This window comes from Camellia sinensis, chromosome 6, assembly GCF_055761805.1.
Source record: "Camellia sinensis isolate YWXY chromosome 6, ASM5576180v1, whole genome shotgun sequence".
Taxonomy (NCBI): Eukaryota; Viridiplantae; Streptophyta; class Magnoliopsida; order Ericales; family Theaceae; genus Camellia; species Camellia sinensis.
In genome coordinates, this window is record NC_138966.1 from 26,262,581 (window position 1) to 26,287,340 (window position 24,760).

The 24,760-nt window shown below is 33.7% G+C and overlaps 1 long non-coding RNA gene across 4 annotated transcripts; it reads right to left on the reverse strand.

Annotated features, from left to right (window-relative positions):
* Positions 1 to 23,242, reverse strand: LOC114278177 (uncharacterized). 4 transcript variants are annotated; one of them, XR_014332075.1, is made up of 7 exons: positions 22,654 to 23,050; positions 22,537 to 22,566; positions 20,755 to 20,836; positions 16,592 to 16,698; positions 15,895 to 15,991; positions 12,762 to 12,825; positions 1 to 359 (listed from the first exon to the last, which is right to left on the reverse strand). It is a non-coding gene; the product is annotated as an uncharacterized LOC114278177 (long non-coding RNA). The 4 variants fall into 4 exon arrangements; XR_014332074.1 differs by lacking the exon at positions 15,895 to 15,991 and having other exon boundaries at positions 105 to 466; positions 22,654 to 23,112; XR_014332073.1 differs by lacking the exons at positions 1 to 359; positions 12,762 to 12,825; positions 15,895 to 15,991 and adding an exon at positions 23,118 to 23,242 and having other exon boundaries at positions 16,358 to 16,698; positions 22,654 to 22,891.
* Between the last annotated feature and the right edge of the window lie 1,518 nt (positions 23,243 to 24,760).

Sequence of the window (24,760 nt, forward strand, 5' to 3'; positions counted from 1 at the left end):
AATAGAACAACTAATTCAGAATATTATTCTGTTAAAAATTGAAGTTCACATTTACATTTTGACCGAACAAAATCTAATCTATGGAATGAAGGAAAACAGAAAAATCCATTACAACATCCAATGACTTTTTACTTAAAAGCAAGGATAAATATTCATTTGCCACAAGATATTTTACAATCAAACTTGAAAAAATATATTTCAGCGCTTAACAAACTGAGAAATATAATCATACTGTTCAACAGCATACACAAAGACACATTATTTGAAGCAACTCACATCTAAATGCAGTCAAACAAAAAAATTATACAACATTATTTGTGAATTCTCTTCCAAATAATGACACAAATGCATCAGCTTACCTGTTACAATTTGCCAAAAGTGAAATTTATCCATCAGAATAAATAGCAGAATGCATAGGTGTCACCTAAAAAATTCAAGTAAAAATCTGTTTCCACACCAACAACACCTGTATTTATGTCCAATAAAATCACAAGTAAAGCCGAAAAAACATTTATATATTAAATTTAAATAAAAATTAACCAAAAGTGCATTGTAAACATCAATAAAGCTTTCAGGAAGTAAACAAAGAGAAAAAATGAATATAGCCATAACCATATCATTCAAAGTCATAAATTTGAAATACAACTTTGAAGACCCAAAAGCCAAGAATTCAAATTTAAAGCACTTACAATTACAGTGTGCACATTTGTTAAGGCTCTTCTTTCTCTGTTTTCTTCTCAAAAAATATAGACGTATAGATAGAGAAATATATAGGGGTATATACTTACAAACCGGTCTGACAATCTCACAAAAAAATAGAGGTATGTATATATATCTACACTATTAAGCAATTTTTTACTTCTCATGTCCAAGTATGGGCACTGTTTTTGTGACAACCCATATATCTTGCACTAAGGAGAAAGCAAAAAGTTAAAGACAGGAAAAACAAAAAATTTTAAAAAAATAGCATGAACCATTTTCTTCATTGTGCAAGAAAATACAATAACAAAAAAACCATCTATTTGTGATATGATATCTTCTACGGAAAGTGTCTGGCAAACAATATGTTAAAGTGCCATCTATTCCAAAAAACAAGGGAAACTTAAAATTCAAGAATGAGACGATGGAAGGAGCACTTAATATAATAAGAGTAAAGTGTTTAAAATAGCAAGTGAACACCCCTTATGATGTCTTGAAGCCTTGGTTTTTTATGCTGCCAAGTGTCCATTTTACTTTTTCAAAAAATTAAATTAAATTAAATTAAACTGATGAGAGGCATGGGACTCAAACCTTAGACCTTAAATTGAATAAGGAAGACAATTACCACTTCAGTGGCACACAATATATAACAAATGTTTTGTTTTATTTTTACTTACTTGAATTGCACACGCATTGCGTGTGCCAACCGTTAGTGTGTGTATATATATAGGAAGTAGAAATCATATTGTCGCTATTTAACCATTTTGACAACCACATTACGACCAAAACTTTAAAATTTTCTGAACCTAAAATAGACCAACAAACCAGCTAAAAATTTGAAAATACAAAAGAAACAAAAAATGGTCAAGCTAATGCAATCATCAATATTCATTCTCTTAGATCTACCCATGAAAAATAAATAAAATAAATAAAAAAACACAACAATAAGAAGAAAACAACACTCAAGAGGGCACGGATTCATAACTAATCACTCTACTCACCAAATTACCCAGGCCACTTTAATTGTTCTCAAACTCAAATAGACAAACAAAAAAAAACTCACAATTTTGTGAGCAAATCTATCTATCCTCAAAACATTATATTAAGGCCTTGTTTGGGAACCTTTGTTTTTAGCCACATTATTCTCTCTACTTTTCTTCATGTATTTTCGTAAAAACCAAACAACCACTAAAAAAGTTAATTTCCGAACAGCCCCTAGAATTATGGGATACTAAATACCATATACGGTAACCTTAGAACTTAACATATATACATGACAAGACCCATTACAATGAAGGAGAAATAGAGCACCTCAATCACTACACCAAATAGTGCATTGACCAAATAGTGACTTTGAGGCACAAATTGGACTAATTTTAGCCAATTATTACTACCATTTTTTGTAGGATTTTTCTCGTTTAGTGGCACCAATTACTAGACTGACAAGCAAGGGAGGTTGATTCACTTGTAATGACGCTTGTGAGATGACTTTCCAAGAGATGAAAACGAGGTTGACTACAACGCTAGTTTTGGGCATGTTGATACCAGAGCGAGGAGTCAATTACAGCATGTATTGTGATTTTCTAAGGAAGGCCTTGGATATGTGTTGGTGCAATTGGGGAAAATTGTGGCGTATCATTCCAAAAAATTGAAGAACCATGAGAAAAATCACCCCCTCATTCATGACTTGGAGTTAGCGACAATAGTTTTTCTTTGAAGAGTTGTAGATATGGCTACAAACGAACCAAATTGTTTGCAAGCTGTGCTCGGCTCAGCTCGTTAAGGGCTTGGCTCGACATTAAGTAAATAAACGAGCATGAGCCTGACTTTTAGGCTCGTTTATCTTTATTTTAATTATAAAATAAATATATTATTTATATATTTAATAATATAAAAGTTGTATAAATAAAAGCATAAATATATTATTTGCATGTTAAACAATATAATAATTTTTTATTTAAATAATATAAATAATAGTAACAAAATTTCATTATCGAGCTTCAAGCCAAACCGAACCGAGCTCGATAATCGAGCTCAATAAACAAACAAGCCAAGCTCGAGCCCAACAAGGCTCGGCTAGGCTAGGTTCGGCCTGGCTCGTTCGCAACCCTAGTTGCTAACCAATATCTATGGCAAAAATTTTAAAATCTTTTTTGACCACAAGGGCTTAAAGTAAATATTGTAGCATAAAGATTTAAATTTGAGGCAATGATGATGGATGGTGTGCTTGGAGGCATGGAGACGACGGTGGTGGAAGTGGAATGTCGAGCACGTTTCTTCGATGGAATTGAAGGAGACTTGAGATTGCATGGAGAAAGATCGAAAGAGGTAGATAATGATAGAGATGAAGACAGGAAGAGGAATTGCCAGAGGAATCGTCGGAGAAGAGAAAGGGGTTGAGGCTAGGGCTTTGAGAGGTGTCGCAGGAAATAAGAAGGGGGTCGCAAGGTATATATACCCTTAAGAAGGTGTCAACACTCAAAAGAGTGGCGCCGACCCTTTAATCTGAAGAAAGTACAAAATCCAACTGTAGTCAAGGCAGGTGTCGACCCTATAAAACAGTGAACCAAAAACAACCTGGCGTCGACACTTGCGAAGAGAGGTATCAACCCTTATGAATAAAAACACAATAGGGGTTCACATGGTGTCGACCCTATAGAGCAAGGGGTCGACCCTCAGAGGTCCGAACAGAAAAATTTCACAAAAAGGCATATAACTATAAATTAAACCGTCATATAGGAATATTCATCATGTCAAGCTCAGTTCGAATAAAGTGAAATGTTTCCTCATTGAGAGGCTTGGTAAAAATATCCGTCAATTGACGGTTTGTAGCCACAAATTCAAGTTCAATGTCACCTTTAAGTACATGATCTCGTAGAAAATGAAGCCTTATTTCAATGTGTTTAGTGAGTGAGTGGTGAATAGAATTTTTTCAAAAGATTAATGGCACTAGTATTGTCGCATTTTATAGGAATGTCATCAAAGTGAAGTCTGAAGTCGTGAAGTTGTTTCATTCAAAGCATTTCTACACAACTAGAGGCGGCAATGTATTCCGCTTCAGCAGTTGACAAACCTATGGAATTTTGTTTTTCACAACACCATGATGTGAGTGAGTTTTCAAGAAAATGACAAGTGCCACTAGTGCTTCATGACGAGCCTAGCCACCTCTATCTCGACTTGGTTAATTAAATATCTTTACATGTGTTGCATTTTAATTGTTACAAGTGCAAAGAAAAAAAATAAAATGAATTAAATTGGAGACTTTAAAGTGTTAGAGAAATGCTGACGGAAGGGGCTACCACTTTAGTTTGTATCACATTATATACATTTCTTTTCAATGGTTTAAGACAAAAGTTGCCAAGATTTAGAAGGTGGCTGACAAATTGATGACACCTGGACCCCTTTTTGTATCTTTGTGTCATATAGTAATAAATAGTTTTGCCTAGCATTGTGGACATAATATTCAAATAGGCTTAATATGGCATTCATGTAAATGAAGTTTTATTTGTGCCCTTATTTTATGTTTTTTTTGATTTATTTGTTTCCTTTGCTATTCGTGCTCAGTTTGGGGACATGTTTATTCCTCTCTAAAATCTTATATGAGCCGATGTGATTTGGGTTCTTGTAAACAAGATTAGAATTAACATATTGGAGATATACTTTTAAAGAAACCCAATATGATGGCTTGGTTGGTCCTTGTGACCAAACCAAACTAAGTTTAGGGTCAATTACATGAATCATTTTTTATCATTCTGTTTTTTCAAGGACTATATGTTCAATTAAATTAAATAAATTTACGTATTTTCTTATTGCGGCATCGCATGTCAGTTTGAGTCTTCCCTTGCTCCTAACAGTTTCATTTATCATGATCATATCACTCTTCCATCGTTGTACATGACCAAACCATCTTAACTTATTCTCTATCGATTTATCTTGATTTTGTGCCACTCCTATCATTTTAATATCTTTCCTAGTCTTACCAAATTCATCTAAGTAAGGTGTTCACGGGTCGGTTCGGCTCGGGTTTACCTTTTACATGTCAGCTGAACCCACACCTTCAGGTTAAAAATCAATGATGCGTTCTCAACCGAATTAAAGAGTATTGTTTGACGGTCAATTCAATCGATTTAAAAAATCTAAGTAGGGGTGAAATTTTTGTGTAAAATATTGAATTGAACTCATACATATACATATACACATACATCTACGATAGAGTAGATGAAGGAAAATGTGTAGAGAGAGAGGGAGAGAGAGGAGGGGGAGGGAGAGAACCATTGCAGTCGCAACCATCACCATTGCTGATCATCGCTATTGTTAGTTTATGTCGTCTGCCACCATAACCATCACCATCAAAGGAAAGAGGAGAGGGAAAAGAAAGAGAAGCACAGACTATGAAGCACAGGTACGGGTACGAGTACGGTACGGGTACGAGTGCAGGTACGTCGATACGTCAAAATTCAAAAAAGTATGATACGGGTACGGCTGCGGTACGCCAATAAATATATATATTTTTATTATATATGATAAAAATTATAATTTATAAAATTTATTATATATATTATATATGATCAATTATATTATATATTATACATGATCAATTACATTATATATAAAAATTTATTATATTATTATATATTATATGTATCACTAATTATATTATATATCTTATATTATATATATTATATTATATATTATATCTTATATTATATATATTATATTATATGTATCATATGTCTTATACTATATCTGAGAGGAGGCGAGAGAGCAGAGGCGAAGAGGAGCAGAGGCGATCGAGAGACGAAGAGAGAGAACAAGAGAACAGAGGCGATCGAGAGACGGAGAGAGAGAGAAAAGAGAGAGACGAAGACGATCGATCAACAGTGAGCAGAAGATCGGTCAAAGAGAGAGACGATTGATCGATCGAAGAGAAAACCCTAGAATCCTTCATTGCCCTAGCACACAAAGGCGACGCCTCTCTACACTATCAGGTTCGATCTCTTCTATCTCCTCTGTCTCTCTCTCGATTCCCTCTATAGATGTGTTTATGGTATGTTTATGGTATGTATACATGTATACATGTAGTTTTTGAGTATTTTTTGCCCCCTCCGCACCCATGGCGTACCCCCTCCGCACCCATGCCGTACCCAAATGTACCAGACGTACCAGACCCCTTTTGGCCGTACCCGGTACGCGTACTCGTACCAGGTACGTACCCGGTACTTGTACGGCAACATTTTAGGAGTACCGGTGCTTCATAGAGCACAGATGACATAGAGAGGGAGAGATGAGTTTGTCTCTCAAAGAAAGAGATGAAAAATGAGAGAAAGAGAGGCTAGAGACGAGAGTGAAGATGACATAGCGGAATAGGCAAAAAATTAGATATCATTCTAGTAGACTAAGACTCTTGAATCCACAAGAAAGAAACCCTTGAATCCACAAGCAAAATAGAGTAACTTGAAAATTATATTGATAGAGAATGCCTTTGCCTCTAGGCTTACATAACTATTTATACTGGATAACGTCTTGGTCACCAAGCATACTTGGAGGCCAAGTAATATAAAAAGAACTAATTAACTAGGGTAGTATTAGTCTTGGTCAACAAGAATACTTGGAGACCAAGTATAGGAAAATATAAGAAAATAATAAATTAAGATAATACTAGTCTTGGTCAACAAGAATACTTGGAGAGCAAGTATTACAAGAAAGTAACTAATTAGGATAATCCTTAGTTATCAAGAAACATTCTTGGTAGCCAAGTAAAACTTGTTTAAAACTATCATTTCATCCTTGGTCAATAATTTGATTGCCTTGGCTTGTGTTTGTCTAGCCGCCTCAAGAAATCTGCAGCAACTTGTTCTACATCAGTCACCTCTACTTGGAGAGAACTCGACCTCAAGTTCAAATATGGGTAGAAAGACTCCTCTGCATGATACTCAAAAAGATCAGCAACATTGAAAGTCTTTGAAATCTTCCAATCTTTAGGCAAATCAATCACATAGGCATTGTCATTGATCTTCTTCAAAATCTTGTATGGACCATACTTCCTTGGCTTTAGCTTGTTGTATATACCTATTGGACATCTATCTTTGCGCAAGAACACCATCATTGAATCTCCTTCTTTGAACACCTTGGTACGCTTGCGCTTGTCAGCTGCTTCTTTGTACCTTATAGTGGTTTCTTTTAGTTTCTATTTCACCTTATCTTGCATTGCTTGAGCTTATTTAGCCATGGCTTCTACTGCAACACTTACTTCCGAAATTCTTGGTAGACGAACGAAATCAACTGCATGCCTTGGAGGTGTCACATATACCACAGAGAATGGTGACTTTCTAGTGGCACTGTGAACCGCATTGTTGTAAGCAAATTCGGCTTGAGGCAAGGCATGATCCCAATGCTTCGGCCTGTCTCCACATATGCTTCAAACTAAGTTTCCCGAAGTTCTATTAGTCACCTCTGTCTGACCATTTGTTTGGGGATGTGTAGTAGAGCTTCGATTCAATGAAGTATCGAACATCTTACATAGAGTCACCTAAAAATGGCTAAGGAACTTCACATCACGATCTAAAGTAACAGATTGAGGTACCCTATGCAAGCGAACTACCTCTCGAAGGAACAATCAAGTCACATTGGATGTGTCTGATGTCTTTCGACAAGGAATGAAATGAGCCATCTTAGAAAACCTATCGACAACCAGAAATATAGAATCTACTCCTCATTGGGTACGTGGGGGTCCCAACACAAAATCCATAGAAAAGTCTTTCCGGATATTGTTAGGAATAGGAAGATGCATATAAAGACCAATATTTTGAGACTAACTTTTGGATACTTGACACGTGCAACACTTCTTTACAAAATTCCGAACAACTTGTTTCAATTGAGGTCAAAAGTAACGTTCCTCCAAGCTTGATATGGTCTTGTCTCTACCCAAGTGTCCTCTCAATCCTCCTCCATGTAGGTCTTGGATTAGCTTTTCCAACAGAGATGTCTTCGGAATGCAAAGACGATTTCCCTTGAATAAATATCCCTTAGTGACATGAAAATCACTGGCAGGTTTATTCTCTTTACATTTACCCCATATCTCTCTAAAATCATCTTCTTGGTAAAGCTCCTTCAAGATCTCAAATGCCACGATCTCATGGGTCAATGTAACTAGAAAATTTGCACGACGACTCAATGCATCTGCAACTCGATTCAAAGTCCCTGACTTGTGCCGGATGGTGAAGGGAAACTTCTAAAGAAATGTAGACCATTTGACATGTATGTTGCTTAGGTGCTTCTGACTGTTGATGAACTTCAATGCTTGATGAACAATGTATAGGACAAACTCCTCGCTGCACTAGGTAATGTTCCCAATGCTTGAGAGCTCGCACCACCGCGTAAAACTCTTGGTCATAGGTACTCCACTTTTGTTGGGCTTCACTTAACTTTTCACTGAATAAAGCCACCAGTCTCTTCTCTTGTGAAAGAACTGCTCCAATTCCTACACCACTAGCATCACACTCCACCTAAAAAATATTTTCAAAGCTAGGTAGAGCTATTATTGGCACGGTGCAAAGCTTCTCTCTAATCAGAGCAAAGCTCCTCTCAGCATCTTCTCCCCAAAAGAACTTCACTTTCTTCATGCACTTTGTGACAAGTGCCATGATTGAACTAAAATTGTGGATGATCGATGGTAGAATGTAGCCAACCCACGAAAGCTTCGAACATCACTGATAGTTTTTGGTGGTGGCCATTCTTGGATGGCTTGAACTTTTTCTCCATCCACATGAATACCTTTTTAACTTATCACGTACCCCAAGAACAATAGACTGCTTGTCATGAAACTACACTTCTTGAGGTTAACAAACAACTTGTTCTCTTGCAAAACTGTTAGCACTAGCCGCAAATGCTCTATATGGTCCCTTCAGGTTTCCTATAAATCAGGATATATCATCAAAATAAACAACTACAAATTTTCCCTGTAAATGACTTCGATACCTGATTCATAATCCGCATGAAAGTACTAGGAGCATTGGAAAGTCTGAATGGCATAACCAACCACTCGTATAGGCCATCCTTGGTCTTGAATGTCGTCTTCCATTCATCTCCCGGTTGTATTCTAATTTGGTGATACCTGCTTCGTAAGTCAATCTTTGAGAACCGTTTTGAACCTTCAAGCATATCAAGCATATCTTCAAGACGTGGAAAAGGAAATCTGTACTTGATGGTGATTTTGTTGACAGCTCGACTGTTAACACACATCTACCAACTTCCATCTTTCTTTGGCGTCAAAAGAGCTGGAACGGCACATGGACTCTAGCTTTCACGAATATGCCCTTTCTGTAGCAACTCTTCAACCTTCTCCCTCAAAATCTCATTCTCCTTTGGGTTCATCCTGTAATGCGGTAAGTTCGGCAAACTAGTTGGCACTCCAAATTTGGATTTGTGGTACCCTAAAAGTAATGCTTTTGACCTTTATGGTTACTCGGATGCCGACTTTGTGGAATATAGACTTGACCGAAAAAGCACTAGTGACACTTGTCATTTTCTTGAAAACTCACTCACATCATAGTGTTGTGAAAAACAAAATTCAGTAGGTTTGTCAACTGTTGAAGGGAAATACATTGCTGCCTCTAGTTGTTGTGTCCAAATGCTTTGGATGAAACAACTTCACGACTTTAGACTTCACTTTGATGACATTCCTATAAAATGCGACAATTCTAGTGCCATTAATCTTTTGAAAAAATCCTATTCAGCACTCACTCACTAAACACATTGAAATAAGGCTTCATTTTCTGCGAGATCATGTACTTAAAGGTGACATTGAACTTGAATTTGTGGCTACAAACCGTCAATTGACGGATATTTTTACCAAACCTCTTAATGAGGAAAAATTTACTTTATTCGAACTGAGCTTGACATGATGAATATTCCTATATGATGGTTTCATTTATAGTTATATGCCTTTTTGTGAAATTTTTCTGTTCGGACCTCTGAGGGTCGACCCCTTGCTCTATAGGGTCGACACCATGTGAACTCCTATTGTGTTTTTATTCATAAGGGTTGATACCTCTCTTCGCGAGTGTCGACACCAGGTTGTTTTTGGTTCACTGTTTTTTAGGGTCGACACCTCTTTTTGCGAAGGTCAACACCTGCCTTGGTTGGATTTTGTACTTTCTTCAGATTAAAGGGTCGACGTCGCTCTTTTGAGTGTTGAAACCTTAAGAGTGTATATACCTTGCGACCCCCTTCTTATTTCCTGCGACACCTCTCAAAGCCCTAGCCTTAGCCCCTTTCTCTTCTCCGACGATTCCTCTGGCAATTCCTCTTCCTGTCTTCATCTCCATCATTATCTACCTCTTTCGATCTTTCTCCATGGAATCTCAAGCCTCTCCTTCAATTCCATCGAAGAAACATGCTCGACATTCCACTTCCACCACCGTCGTCTCCATGCCTCCAAGCCCTAGTCTGCAATGCTTCAAAAATAACAAATGCAAGGCCTCGTTCAGCAAAGATTTCAACCTAAGAAAGGTACTATCTGGCCGAACTATTGATGTTAATTTCTTCAAAGGACAAAGCCTTCCTATTAAACAATGTTTTGATAACAAAAAATAGTCCTCTCTGTTAAAACTTGACTGTGATGGTCATCCTACTCTCATTAAGAAATTCTTTGCAAATCTATCCTATAATGAGGAATCTTCTCCTAGCACCTTGGAGTGCTTTGTAAGGGGTGATTCCTTCACTCTTAAACCCTCCATTATTAACTCCATTTTGAGAACTTCTAATGATGGTCATCGTGTGTCTATCCCTAGGCAGAAATCCTCCTAACTACACTCATCATATAGGTCTTCAATTTCTGACCAATAACCCAGCCTTAGATAAACACATTACCATTTCTGGCAATGACCTAACTCTTGAGTTGAGACTGTTGTATCACATCATAAACCACAACATCCTTCCCCGATGAGGTCGATTTGATACAGTCACCTATGGCCACACTTATCTTCTTTGGGCCCCTTTCCACTGGATACCTTACAGATTTTGGGAATTTGGTTTGTCAAGTCATGATTGATGCTCACAAAAGAGACAACCAAGCCCTACCCTATGGAATAATCTTCACCAAGATCTTTAAACATTTCAAAATTAACCTCAAAGGTGAAGACAATATCCCTAGAGACTCTGCTGTTTATGGCTCAGAAACTCTTAGGCACATAGGTTATTCTTTGATTGACAATGTTTGGACCAAAGCTAAAAAACCTGTCACTGCTCCACCTACTCTTGTTCCATCTTTCTCCGCTGATCCTAACCTTCCAAGTTCTTCATCTATGCCTCTCTCCACCCCTGGTCCTTTCTCTTCTGTTGCACCTCATGATCTTTCCTCTCTTTCTATAAAAATTGATCATCTAGTCTCCTTGGTTCAAGGACCACTTATGGTAGGGATTGCTGAACTGAACTCCAAGCTTAATAACCTTAATCTTAATGCCCAATCTACAACAGTGTCGGTTATGCCATCATCTTCTCAGTCTACCTATATTCCACCTTAATCTGATCTGGCACAAAAGATTGATCAATTGGCTTCTATGGTTCAACAAATTCTCTCTCGCCAAGTGGACATGCAACAAGAAATTGATAATATGAGGGTACAACAATCTCAGGCAATTGAAGCTGCCAAGGCAAGTGTTGAGAACATGGTGATAGTTGTTTTTGGCCTCAAGCATTCCAACGAAGAATTTTGTCAAATTTTTCAACAGCGATGGGATGACGATCTTGGCGAACAAATTCATAAATTCGTGCTTTGGTTCGCGCAAGGTTGGCTTGAAGCAGCTCCGCATTGGCCCCATGAGCCTCCTCCGTTTCGCTAGTCTTTTTTTTTTCTCTTTACCCCTCTTTTTGTTGATGACAAAGGGGGAGAAGAATTATAGTTTTAGCTTTAATGTGTATGAACTTGGATGTTGGATAGATAGTTTCTTTTTATCTTTTTGCACATGTATACGAACTTATATCCTTTTGCACATGGTAGAACAAACAATTTGTGGTACAATTTTTGGTTTGTTTTGATATAGTCATGAATGGATATGAAAGATGTGTTATAGATTCATTTTACACTACCAGCAACACACACAGTGATTGAAAGTGCACACACATTGATTGATATACTTCATTTGTGCTTGAGTGAGGCTATTGTTTTGATGGAAAAATAGCTTGTCATTTCATTCAATGGAATTGAGTCGAGATTAGCTCTTATTTGCAAAAGATCTAGTGCATATTGACAGGGGGAGCTTGTCATATATTGTAATTAGCAAGTTGTTCCATTTGTGCAAAAATCTTCTTGGCTTATATTGGGAGATTTCTCATTGAGTTTTAAAATAAAATTGATTTGGCCTTGAAGCCCTTTTCATCGGGGAAGTTTTTCGATCTTGTTTTTTAATCCATTATTTACAAAACTCCTTGAAAAATATTTCTTAAACCTTTGTCTTAAAACTCATGATTTGAAAACTTCGCACATATTTGTCATCATCAAAAAGGGGGAGATTGTTAGCCCCAAGGTTATTCACATTTCAATTTTATTGATTTTGATTATTGACAAATGTCTTGAGCTTATTTAATTATTCAAAGTTTTCAAAGTATACCCATGTCTTTGCACTTCAATGATTCTAAAGAATGTATGCTTCTAAATTATTATATTCTCATAAATAATGGCACCTCAAATTAATAGAATTAGTCCAAGTTTGCACAATGTTATTCTTGCTTAAAACAAGTCAAAGGGTTGACACCAAGATATGACAGGGTCGACACCAAAAGACAGTGAAGAAAGCTTAGGTTGTTCAGCAGCAAAGGGTCGACACCAAAACATGACAAGGTGGACACAATAATAAAAAATAATAATAATCTTGGTTAGTCAATAAGTAATTTAATTTAATTTTCAGAATATGTTATTCTTAACAAACTAAAATTCCATGGCTTACCATACTCCAGGAGATATCTACCTAATCCAAACAAGTCTTAATGCCTTGTGTTTTTGAACAATTAAAATGAATTTTCTCGCCCAAAACATATCCCCACACAAAGAAAACCTTTCTTACCTGAACAAAAAGAAGTCAAATCCAGCAGGAAACGCAGAAGACAAAACATGATCACCACACAACCCTTCAAAAAAAAATTAATAAAAAAGTAAATTAAAAAAGAAAAGAAGGAAAATCGTTAACAAATATAAATTAAAAATAAATAAAAAACGAAAAAAAAACGTTTGTTAATAACAAAAACAAACAAACAAACAAATTTGTGTACAGTACATAAAAAATAGAAGAAAAAGAATCCTAATTTTGTTGGATGGGCCTCATAGAACTTCCATACATGATTAATTTTGTTGATTCGATTTTGAAGATGAGATGAAGTTGTAAGCGAAAACCCCTTTTTTACGCAACAAAATATAAATAAAATAAATAAATTATGCAATGTACCCGAAGAGAAGAAGAAACCCTAATTTTGTTGGGCGGATTCGCATAGAAATTCCAAATTGTAATCCAAAATGGAAATCAAGTTGAACAAATCTTTGGTAGTATTTCGGGATCATTAACTCATCACCATCAAGATCTCAAACCATAGTCCAGATCTTGGACATCTCTCTGGACGAGGAGAGACTGAGAGATACACAGACTCAAAGATGAAGAATGTGCAGTAGGGAAAGAATGAGATATGCATGCATAGACTGAAGTGAAGTGAAGTGAAGTGAAGTGAAGACAAATTGTGTGGTGTAAAAGGATGGTGATTACAAATGATTCTTGTGAATTGGATTGTTGGTTAAGGAGCTTGGGTTATTGATATGATTTGTTTGGGAAGAGGCTGCATCTGGTGGAAGCTGAGAAAGGAAGAATGCTTGACTTATGTGGGATGTTAATTGCAGGGTATGTAGGTTGGTATTTTGCTAGCAGCCATGTGGATTACTTGGGGGTTTTTGGGCGGTTATCCTGGTTGATTGTTAGTTTATCCTTTGTTTCACTTTTGGCTTTTTTTTGTTTTGCGTATTGTACTTGTCTTGTTGGTTGGTGACACCAATTTTGGGTCGTGCTAGCAAATGATTGGGCAAGCTATTTTCGGTGTCAACCTAGTTGGGATTGTTTAGTTTTGTTGTGATGCTCTTTTACACTTACCCTCCCTTTATTTATGATAATCATTTGTATTGTCCCTTGATTATTATTATTAAAGTTTATTTTTGCTGATAAAAAAAAAATGTATATTGCATTTATGATGTTTACAATTTTAGTAGTTTCATAGTTCGAGAGTTTTTATCGATGGATATTACAGGATTGAAGACGAAAATGAGGATGAGATGCCAAGAATTCTCCAGTATCACCTGATCACTGTTTATATAGCCTGCCATGAGTCTTTCGATTGTTGTAAAGGGGTATAAACTACTAAGTACGAAAATGTTTTATTGGAATAATTTTGAAATGATTTGTAATTAAATGTTATTGTAATATATTTTTGTATGTAGGATGTGTACAAGCCACCCCGTTTTTTACACGGACTTGATATGATGAAGCTAAGTGATGAATTAGATCTGGTCAACCATACACTGGTGGAATGTCATGTGATTTGTTTTGTAGGCAAGGGGACTTACAATGGAGAAACCGCCTGGTGATAAAAAATTCTTGGGGGAAGAAGTGGGGCATAGGGGGCTCTGTATACATGCCACGCAACGGAAGCTACGCTGGAGTCTTAGGGATAAATTGCTTTCCATCTTTTCCAATTATCGATGATCACAAAAGATATGAGAAGCCTCGCCTCTATAAGTATCAAAGGTATTAAAGCCAATGTAATCACGTTTGGGGATATTGAGCTCTCTCTCTCGTATTTTTCTTTCATAAAAGCCAAACACCGCACAAGAAGGATTGAGAAATGTATAAATCTTGAAATAGGTCATTATTTTGCAAAGAAAGAAAAGGAAATAGTATTTGTTGGTAATGTTTGCAATCGATGAAGAAGGTGAACAAACAAACGGAAAACTGAAATGCTGGGTAGGTACTTTTACAGAGTGGGAGATGCCTGGAGAATTTCCTTAAGCACTTAGGCTTGAGACTTAAAACTGTGTACATTAGCTTCAACCATGACTCAACTTAGAAGGAAAGTATACAGAAATATGTGATTGGTCCATGTGTCACAAATGACAATGGAAAATGGCGTGGTGCTGATGTGGCCTGTCTTGTGTGTGTCTGCACAACAAGCACTGCTTTCCTTGTACAATCATCTTACTCTAATCTTGTCCGAAATATTTTCTTGACTATCTCCTAATGATATTCCAAAAAAAACATTGTTTGCTGCTGAGGCACTTACCAATCAGTCCTATGAACTAGACTTACCTACAGGTCGTAACTGGTAAATTTATCACTATAAAAACAAGAGACTAATAAATTTATCACTATAAATTTATTCATAAAAACAAAGAGATTGATAAATTTATCACTATAAATTTATTCATAAAAATAAGAGACTTGATAAATTTATCAATAGGACTTAATGGATAATAAATCTCAAAAGTAAGACCTATTAATCTTATTAACTGGACTCATTTACCTACAGGTCCTATCACTATGAAAACAGGAGATTGATAAATTTATCACTATAAATTTATTCATAAAAATAAAGAGATTGATAAATTTATCACTATAAATTTATTCATAAAAGTAAGAGGCTAATAAATATGAATAGGACTTAATGGGTAATAAGTCTCAAAAGTAGGACCTATTGATAATTTCCTGTGCTATAATTGTCTTAATAATTCCATGTATTCAGTTTATGGTGGTTTCTAGGATGGTCAGGACTGCACATTTTTTTTAATGAACATACATATTGGTTTACATTACCCATTGCATGACATTCCTTCACATCAAATCTCGACCTTTTTGATGGGTTAGCGAGACCAACAAACCCACCCCGCTGATAGGTTATGGTTAATAGGTTATGGTCTAACACTATGTTCAAGTAATAACGAAACTTGGTCCCTCGTCCAATAACATCATTGCTAAATGGTGGACTTCATACATATATATATCTTGTTTGCTAGTCACCTGAATATTTTCATATTTAACCTTTCCCGTGCTAAAAATAAATTTAAAATCTGTTTGAACTCTCTGGTGTCAATTAGCAATAGCAGAGTAATATTATTTTAATCAACTACAAAAAAACAAACAAAACCAAACAAAATACTTAAAAGACCTTTGGATTCATTATGGCATTGCTTGCAATCAAATATTTTGTCACAAGGTGCTCTGATCTTGCATCGTCCTCTGTAATATGAGCACCTGACATTTATCTATCCACGCACATATATAAAGGTCAATTCAGTCTAAAAATTTAAGAGGGTAAGAGAATCATCAATTGCATTTTAAGTAGTCTTGTGTCGTATAAGAGCAATGCTACACTTGACATTTGGATTGAGCATTGATTGTAAGGGGCACACTTCATTATCATTATTGATATAACAATTTATAGTTCATCTGTTATATATATATGCATCTTCAAATTCTAAGATTGATATCACAAATAATCAACTCAATAGAACAACTCATTCAGAATATTATTATGTTAAAAATTGAAGTTCACATTTACATTTTGACAGAACAAAATCTAATCTATGGAATGAAGGAAAACAGAAAAATCCATTACAACATCCAATGACTTTTTACTTAAAAGCAAGGATAAATATTCATTTGCCACAAGATATTTTACAATCAAACTTGAAAAAATATATTTCAGCGCTTAACGAACTGAGAAATATAATCATACTGTTCAACAGCATACACAAAGACACATTATTGGAAGCAACTCACTTCTAAATGCAGTCAAACAAAAAAATTATACAACATTATTTGTGAATTCTCTTCCAAATAATGACACAAATGCATCAGCTTACCTGTTACAATTTGCCAAAAGTGAAATTTATCCATCAGAATAAATAGCAGAATGCACAGGTGTCACCTAAAAAATTCAAGTAAAAATCTGTTTCCATACAAACAACACCTGTATTTATGTCCAATAAAATCATAAGTAAAGCCGAAAAAACATTTATATATTAAATTTAAATAAAAATTGACCAGAAGTGCATTGTAAACATCAATAAAGCTTTCAGAAAGTAAACAAAGAGAAAAAATGAACATAGCCATAACCATATCATTCAAAGTCGTAAATTTGAAATACAACTTTGAAGACCCAAAAACCAAGAATTCAAATTTAAAGCACTTACAATTACAGTGTGCAGATTTGTTAAGGCTCTGCTTTCTCTGTTTTCTTCTCAAAAAATATAGACGTATAGATAGAGAAAGATATAGGGGTATATACTTACAAACCGGTCTGACAATCTCACAGAAACATAGAGGTATGTATATATATCTACACTATTAAGCAATTTTTTACTTCTCATGTCCAAGTACGGGCACTGTTTTTGTGACAACCCATATATCTTGCACTAAGGAGAAAGCAAAAAGTTAAAGACAGGGAAAAAATAAAAATAGCATGAACCATTTTCTTCATTGTGCAAGAAAATACAATAACAAAAAACCATCCATTTGTGATATGATATCTTCTACAGAAAGTGTTTGGCAAACAATATGTTAAAGTGGCATCTATTCCAAAAACGAGGGAAACTTAAAATTCAAGAATGAGACGATGGAAGGAGCACTTAATATAATAAGAGTAAAGTGTTTAAAATAGCAAGTGAAGCTTCAGGCTCAAAGCCATAACCATTTTGGTACATACATGGGATATATATATCTATTTGTAGTATATATAAATTGAACACTGCTTAAGGTGTCCTGAAGCCTTGTCTATTTATACTATATATAAAGTGAACACCCCTTACAATGTCCTGAAGCCTTGGCTTTTTATGCTGTCAAGTGTCCATTTTTCTTTTAAAAAAAATAGAGGGCAAATTACACTGATAGTCCCTATAGTTTGGGGCACGTGTCACTTTGGTCCCTGACTTTTCAATTGTGACACATTTGACCTGAAGTTTGAATCTTGTTCCAAATAAAAACAATTGAAGATACCATTGCTTAATTTCAAGGGTAAAATCGTCAATTTGATAAAATATAAACTAATTTGACAAAAATAAATGTCAAAAAAATATTTTTTAAATTATTTGTACACTCCAAAGACAAAATTATGTAAAATTGATAAATCTTTTAGACATTTATTTATTTATTTATTTTACTAAATTAATTTTTATTATATGTTTAGATGATGATTATGTAATGGGTAGTTGTTAAACTTTTAATGTGTAATCGATACATTTAATATATGAAATATTTTTAGTTTTGGATTTTTTTTGATTTAATGGATTGGTTTAATAATGATATCAAAGTTGTCGTCATATTTGACTTTTGAAAAAAAATGAAAACTAATTTAATGAAAACAAAAACAACCACCCATTACATGATTATCATCCAAACACATAATAAAAATTAATTTGGTAAAATAAATAAATAAATAAATGTCTAAAAGATTTATCAATTTTACATAATTTTATCTTTAGTCGGTAGAAAGAATTTTTAAAAATTCCAAATATTTTTTTGACATTTATTTTTCTCAAATTAGGCCAAGTTTGGCATCTCCTCAAAAAGACAGTCAAAAAGTTACTCAAAAAGTCAAAAAGTTTTCACTATTCGCCAAAAAAAAATATTAAAAAATTAATTTTCCACACATCCATACAACTCAGCAATCATTGAACGGTTTAGCGCTGTGCAGCATTTGTGAAGAAAAATTGCACAGTTTGGATGCAATTTTCACACACTGCTGTTCGACCCGTAGGAGCCCATCACAGGTCCCGTTTTGATAATCTGAACCGTTCAATGTGTAGAACTCGTCGAGTACTATATGTCTATAAAAAATCACATTGATCGGATATCGATAACTACATGATCAAATCAGTTTTGTATAAAAAAATGGATGGTGTTATAATTAACGATTGAAAAAAAACAAATCTGATCAGATAGCTATTGATATCCGATCAACGTGATTTTCTATACGCATATAACACTCGACGAGTTCTACATATTGAACGGTTCAGATTATCAAAATAGGACCTGTGATGGCCCCCACGGGCCGAACAAAACCGTCCAGTGCAATGCCCAAAAAGTAGCCAATAATTTCTTACCATCAATCCGGCTGTGCAAATTGTACGGCTGTACAACACACATCACCCATCTTCTCCTACACACTTCTTTATAAAAAAATTTAATACACATTTTTTCAAAAAAAGTCAAAAAGTTAACCCAAACATCCCTATTTTTTTCCTCAATTTTTTAGTCCAAAAAGTGCACTTATTTAGGACACCCCAAACAACCCTATATTTTATCAAATTGACGATTCTGCCCTTGAAAAATCAAATGGTAATTTCAATTGTCTTTATTTGAAACAAGATTCAAAATTCAGGATCAAATGTGTCACAATAATAACACAAGTCTCAAACTATAGGGACCGTTAGCGTAGTTCACTGAAAAATAAATTAAATTAAATTGATAAGAGGCATGGGACTCAAACCTTAGACCTTAAATTGAATAAAGAAGACAATTACCACTTCAGTGTCACACAATATATAACAAATGTTTTGTTTTATTTGTACTTATTTGAATTGCACACACATCGCGTGTGCCAACCATTAGTGTGTGTGTATATATAGGAAGTAGAAGGTTACCTTCAAAAAAAGAAATCATATTGTTAGCTATTTAACCATTCTGACAACCACATTACGACCAAAACTTTGAGGCTCTGTTTGTTTGTGCTCTGAAAATAGTTTTCAACACTTGAGTTTGAGCATGATGTTTGGTAAGAGTTTTGGAATTAATTTTCCAAAACGCTGCCGGAAGCTCTGTCTATATGTCAAAACATTCTGCTTGTTGCAGAGGGGGCGTTTGAGGGAACGGGACGTCCGGCCGGCTGTCCGAAACAGTGAATTTTTTTTTTTTTTTTTTTTTTTTTTTTTTTTTTGCAATTGATTTATATAATCGGGAAAAATATTTTCTGAAAATTTTAAAATTTTTTATATGCTTTAAAATAATTTTGAGTTGTATGTTTAGTTATGAGTTGTAAATTTTTGTATCACATATCAAATGTCACATCAACAATTCCCTACTCAAATCAAACCTCTTTTCCAAAACTATTTTTCAAACTCTTTACCAAACAAATTTTCTACACTCAAATCATAATTGTACAACACACAAACTCAAAATATAACTCATACTCTCAAATCACATTTACAAAATACAACCTAACGCAGGCTGAAATTTTCTGAACTTAAAATAGACCAACAAACCAACTAAAAATTTGAAAATACAAAAGAAACAAAAAATGGTCAAGCTAATGCAATCATCAATATTCATTCTCTTAGATCTGCCTATGAAAACAAACACAAACAAACAAACAAACAAAAAAAAAAAAAAAAAAAGGAGAACAACACTCAAAAGGGCACGGATTCATAACTAATCACTCTACTCACCAAATTACCAAGGTCACTTTAATTGTTCGCAAACTCAAATAGACAAACAAAAAACAAACTCACAGTTTTGTGAGCAAATCTATCTATCCACAAAACATTATATTAAGGCCTTGTTTGGTAACCTTTGTTTTTAGCCACATCATTCTCTCTACTTTTCTACAGTATTTTCGTAAAAACCAAACAACCACTAAAAAAATTAATTTCCAAACAGCCCCTAGAATTATGGAATACTAAATACCATATGCAGTAACCTTAGAACTTAACATATATACATGACAAGACCCATTACAATGAAGGAGAAACAGAGCACCTCAATCACTACCCCAAAAAAAAAAAATTTCCCATAACGCCCAAGTAAGTAAATATCTATACAAATTACAAATCTTAAACTTCGTAAACTCATCACCCAAAATCAAACAAAAATTTTAAGCCTTTAACTCACAAATATGGCAAACATTCAATCGCCAAGGTAATGCAGTGATAAACATTGAAAACACCCATTAGTAATCACATATAAAAAATAACAAATTTTTAAAAATAAAAGAACACAAATAAAAAAATTTCAATAATAAGTAGAGAGTTACCTTCAAAGAAAGAAGAGTTCATTGTTCTTATTTAATCACTCTGACCACCACATTACCACCAAAACTCTTAACTTTTCTAAACCTAAAACAGAGAACCAAATTAATTAAAATTTTGAAAATAGGAAAACAAAAATCAACTATAAGTTAATGCAATCATCACTATTCATTCTATTCTAACTATGTATGAAAAATAAAAACAACTAAAGAGAACATCTATAGAAGTAATTTTATTCAATAAGAAAACAAATGATTGATTGAAGACTAATCACTATGTTTGTTTCTAGTTTTTTGAAAACACTTTTCAAAAAATTCTACTTTCTTGTTTTTTGTATTTTTTTGTTTTTACTAAATTTTTTTAATATTTTAAGCAATTTTTTTAATTTTTAGACACTTAACATAAATACACTTAAAAAGTATAATTTTCGTAAAAAAGATCTTTAAAAAATTCACTAAATACCAAAAATATAAAATATATATATATATATATATATATATGAAAATTAAGTCTATTTTTTATATTTTTGTGTATTTATTAATTTTTTAAAATATTTTTTCACAAATATTTTACTTTTTAGATACATCTAAGTAAGGTGCATCTAAAAAAGTAAAAAAATTGCTTAAAATTTTAAAAATATTCACTAAAAACAAAAAAAAAAATGAAAAACAAAAAACTTAGTTTTCAAAAAACTGAAACCAAACACACTAAATAGTCTTTTCTTTATTTTCTAAAAATGTACTAACAGAAATTCAGGACTCTCAAATAGAAATCTCAAACATCTAGTTAGTACCAAAGTATCACAGTTTTAATTACATATTACCAAAAAAATATATATTACAACCCAACAAAGCTAATGCAGAAAATTTAAATTGAGCCGATAAGATAGATGAGTTCCATTTTTTTTTGTTTTTTTTGGTCCCACAACAAAGCAAACAAAAACCTGACCAATTAAAAATCGAACAAATAAATAAATAAATAAAACAAAAAAAAACTCCATATCAAAACCCAACTCGATCAATCCAAAAATTAGACATTTAAAAAATAAAAAGGATAAATTACACTTTGCACCCTTGCACTTTACATCAAATCTCACTTTGGCCCTTACACATCAAATTGTGACACTTAACCCCCTGTACTTTTGGTCAGGTGTCACTTTGGCCCTTCTGTTAGCCTCATTGTTAATAGAGGTTAATCACATGAAAAACATATGAGGATAAATTACACTTTGCACCCTTGCACTTTACAAAAAATCTCACTTTAGTCCCTACACATCAAAATTGTGACACTTAGCTCCCTAAAAGATAACTTCTGTTAACCTCACTATTAACAGAAGGGGCAATGTGACACTTGACCAAAAGTGCAAGGGTTAAATGTCACAATTTGATGTGTAGGACTAAAATGAGATTTTGTGTAAAGTGTAGGGGTGCAAAGTGTAATTTACCCAAATAAAAAATAAAAATGGCAACACAAACTCAACCTATATTATCAAAAAAATCCCCAATTATCTCCACAAAATCTTAATTTTGGAGTTAGCTTGAACAATAAGATTTGAGAGAAAAAATAAAAGGATAATCTCATAGAAATCAAATACAGCTATTAGATTATTAGATGCAACATGTAATGGTTGGTTGCTTGACCAATCCCAAATTTCACCGGCAACAATTAAGCGTAGCCAATGGAGAAAGTAGTGTGCATAATTTCTGATTATGGATTATGGAGTTAAACAAAAACAAATTAAAAAAAAAATAAAAAAAGAGAATTAAAAATAAGAAAGAATAAATTACCGATTTATCAGTGGATCCAATTGCAAGAAGCTACAAAAATCAGTGGGACAAAAAGTCAAAATCACTATACTAACTCTTTGAAATCGATCAATGCAAAAGTGAAATCACTATACTTACCATTTTATCAATGAAATCGATCCTTGGAAATAGCGATAGACAGAGAAGAAATATGTGCAGTTTGGTCTCATTGTCGACTTTCCCATTGCCTAGCTCGCATTTCCCGCCGTTTTGATTGTCTTTAGTAGTCAGTCCCTATTGATTCATCTTCAAAGCCCCTCAACTCACATCGCGTAGCCCATCTCCCGTAGGGTTTCTCACCGTCATTGTCCAGAGAGAAAAAGAGACAGGAGAGAGACTGAGAGATGATAAAATCGAGTGGAATTTACTCAAATAGTTCAAAGTGACATAAACAACAACGTCCATGCAAACTTGACAAAAGCAAGGACAGAAGGGGCAACCAAAAAAGAGAGCCATGTTACTGTAGAAACCCTAACTCCCTCTTATATTATGAGCTGATGATTATGATGATGATAAGTGTATAGATAGAAATTCCACTCAGTTCAAAAAAAAAAAAAACTCACTAGAAGCTTGAAGAGGTTATTGATTTCAAAAGACACTTCCATGGTGGTTTGATTGGGTAACTTCAATGGTGGTTCTGCACTGTGACTAAGAAAACAAGGGCTTTGTTTACAAAAAAAAATAAAAGAAAAAAAGAGAAGGCAAACGATCAATTGCAAAGGAAGAGATCTGGGAAATTCAATCACGTGGGAATGGAAAGCGTCGTACGTGCGTGCTAGCTTCTATCGGTGCCGTTTTGGGAACAAAATAAAAAATTACGTTTTTGAACAAAATATTTAAAAATACAAGTCCCAAAAACGTAATAAATGTGATTTGAGAAATGACAAAAATGCAAGTATAAAATTACAAATTAAGGTTAATGAAAAAAATAAATAAATTTCTTATGTTGGATAAGAATATTTTAGTTATTTCAATTTAATTTGACACTATAAATAAATATTAAATTAAAAAAAATAAAAAATTAATTTTTTATCAACCTCTCACATCACTTTCTAAAAAATTAAAAAACTTAATAAAAAATTAAAAATCAACTTTTTACCACTCAAAACAACCCCTCAGTCGATCGTGGGGTGATTGGAAAATCCTTTGGACCCTGGGGTGCCCCACCAAATTTTGATTGGCTGAAAACTTTTTTTTTTTTTTTTTTTTTTTTTTTGTCCTTTTTGACCTCGCTCACACAGCCCACGTGGAATGGGGGGGGGGCACTGGGGTCCCCAGCAGTGCTCGGGGAGAATTGGTTCGAATGTGGGCAATTTTTGTTTGAATAATGCTTTCCTGTTTCTTCGAACTAACCCATTATTCGTACTATGTACGAGATACTTGTAGATATATATATTTATTTTAAATTTTTTTTAATATATAAATTATATTTTTTATGATTTTTTATAAAAATAATTTAACAATCTTATCACTAATTATAGTATATGGGAGAAGTTAAAAGGGTACTGCAGTAATTATACGGATTGTATCTATAATTATTTGTATAGGGGATTTAAAATGCTGATCAGGGGATTTTGACCAAATCAATAAATGCAGGTATGTGGAAAAACATGTGAATTGAAAAAAGTTAATAAATGTTGATTAGGGAATTTTGACAAAATCAATAAATGCTAAGTTTTTTTTATATTTTAATAAAAAATTTAAAAAATTCAAATTGAGATATTGAAGCTCTCACAAGCCTTGGGGTTAAAAACCCTCTTTTACTTATATATAAACTAACATATCACCAGTGCTATGCACAGATTGTGTTTATAATTATCTATATATGTGAATTGTGATTTTTAAATATTTTTTTTTAAAATGTCTTCTTTTTTTTCCCTTTTTTATATTATATTAAAGTTTAATATTTTGATAATAATTATATGTGTTGGACTTTTCAAGAAATTTTTTTTATGCTTGTTCTTAATGCATTAAAGTGTTATTATGAGGGATAATAATCATATGTGTTAAAGTTTAATATTTTGATAATAATTATATGTGTTAGACTTTTCAAGAAATTTTTTTTATGCTTGTTCTTAATGCATTAAAGTATTATTATGAGGGATAATAATCATATGTGTTGGAACTTTTCAAGGAATTCATATGTGTTGGATTTCAAAGAATTTTTTTTATGCTTGTTCTAATGCATTAAAGTGTTATTATGATG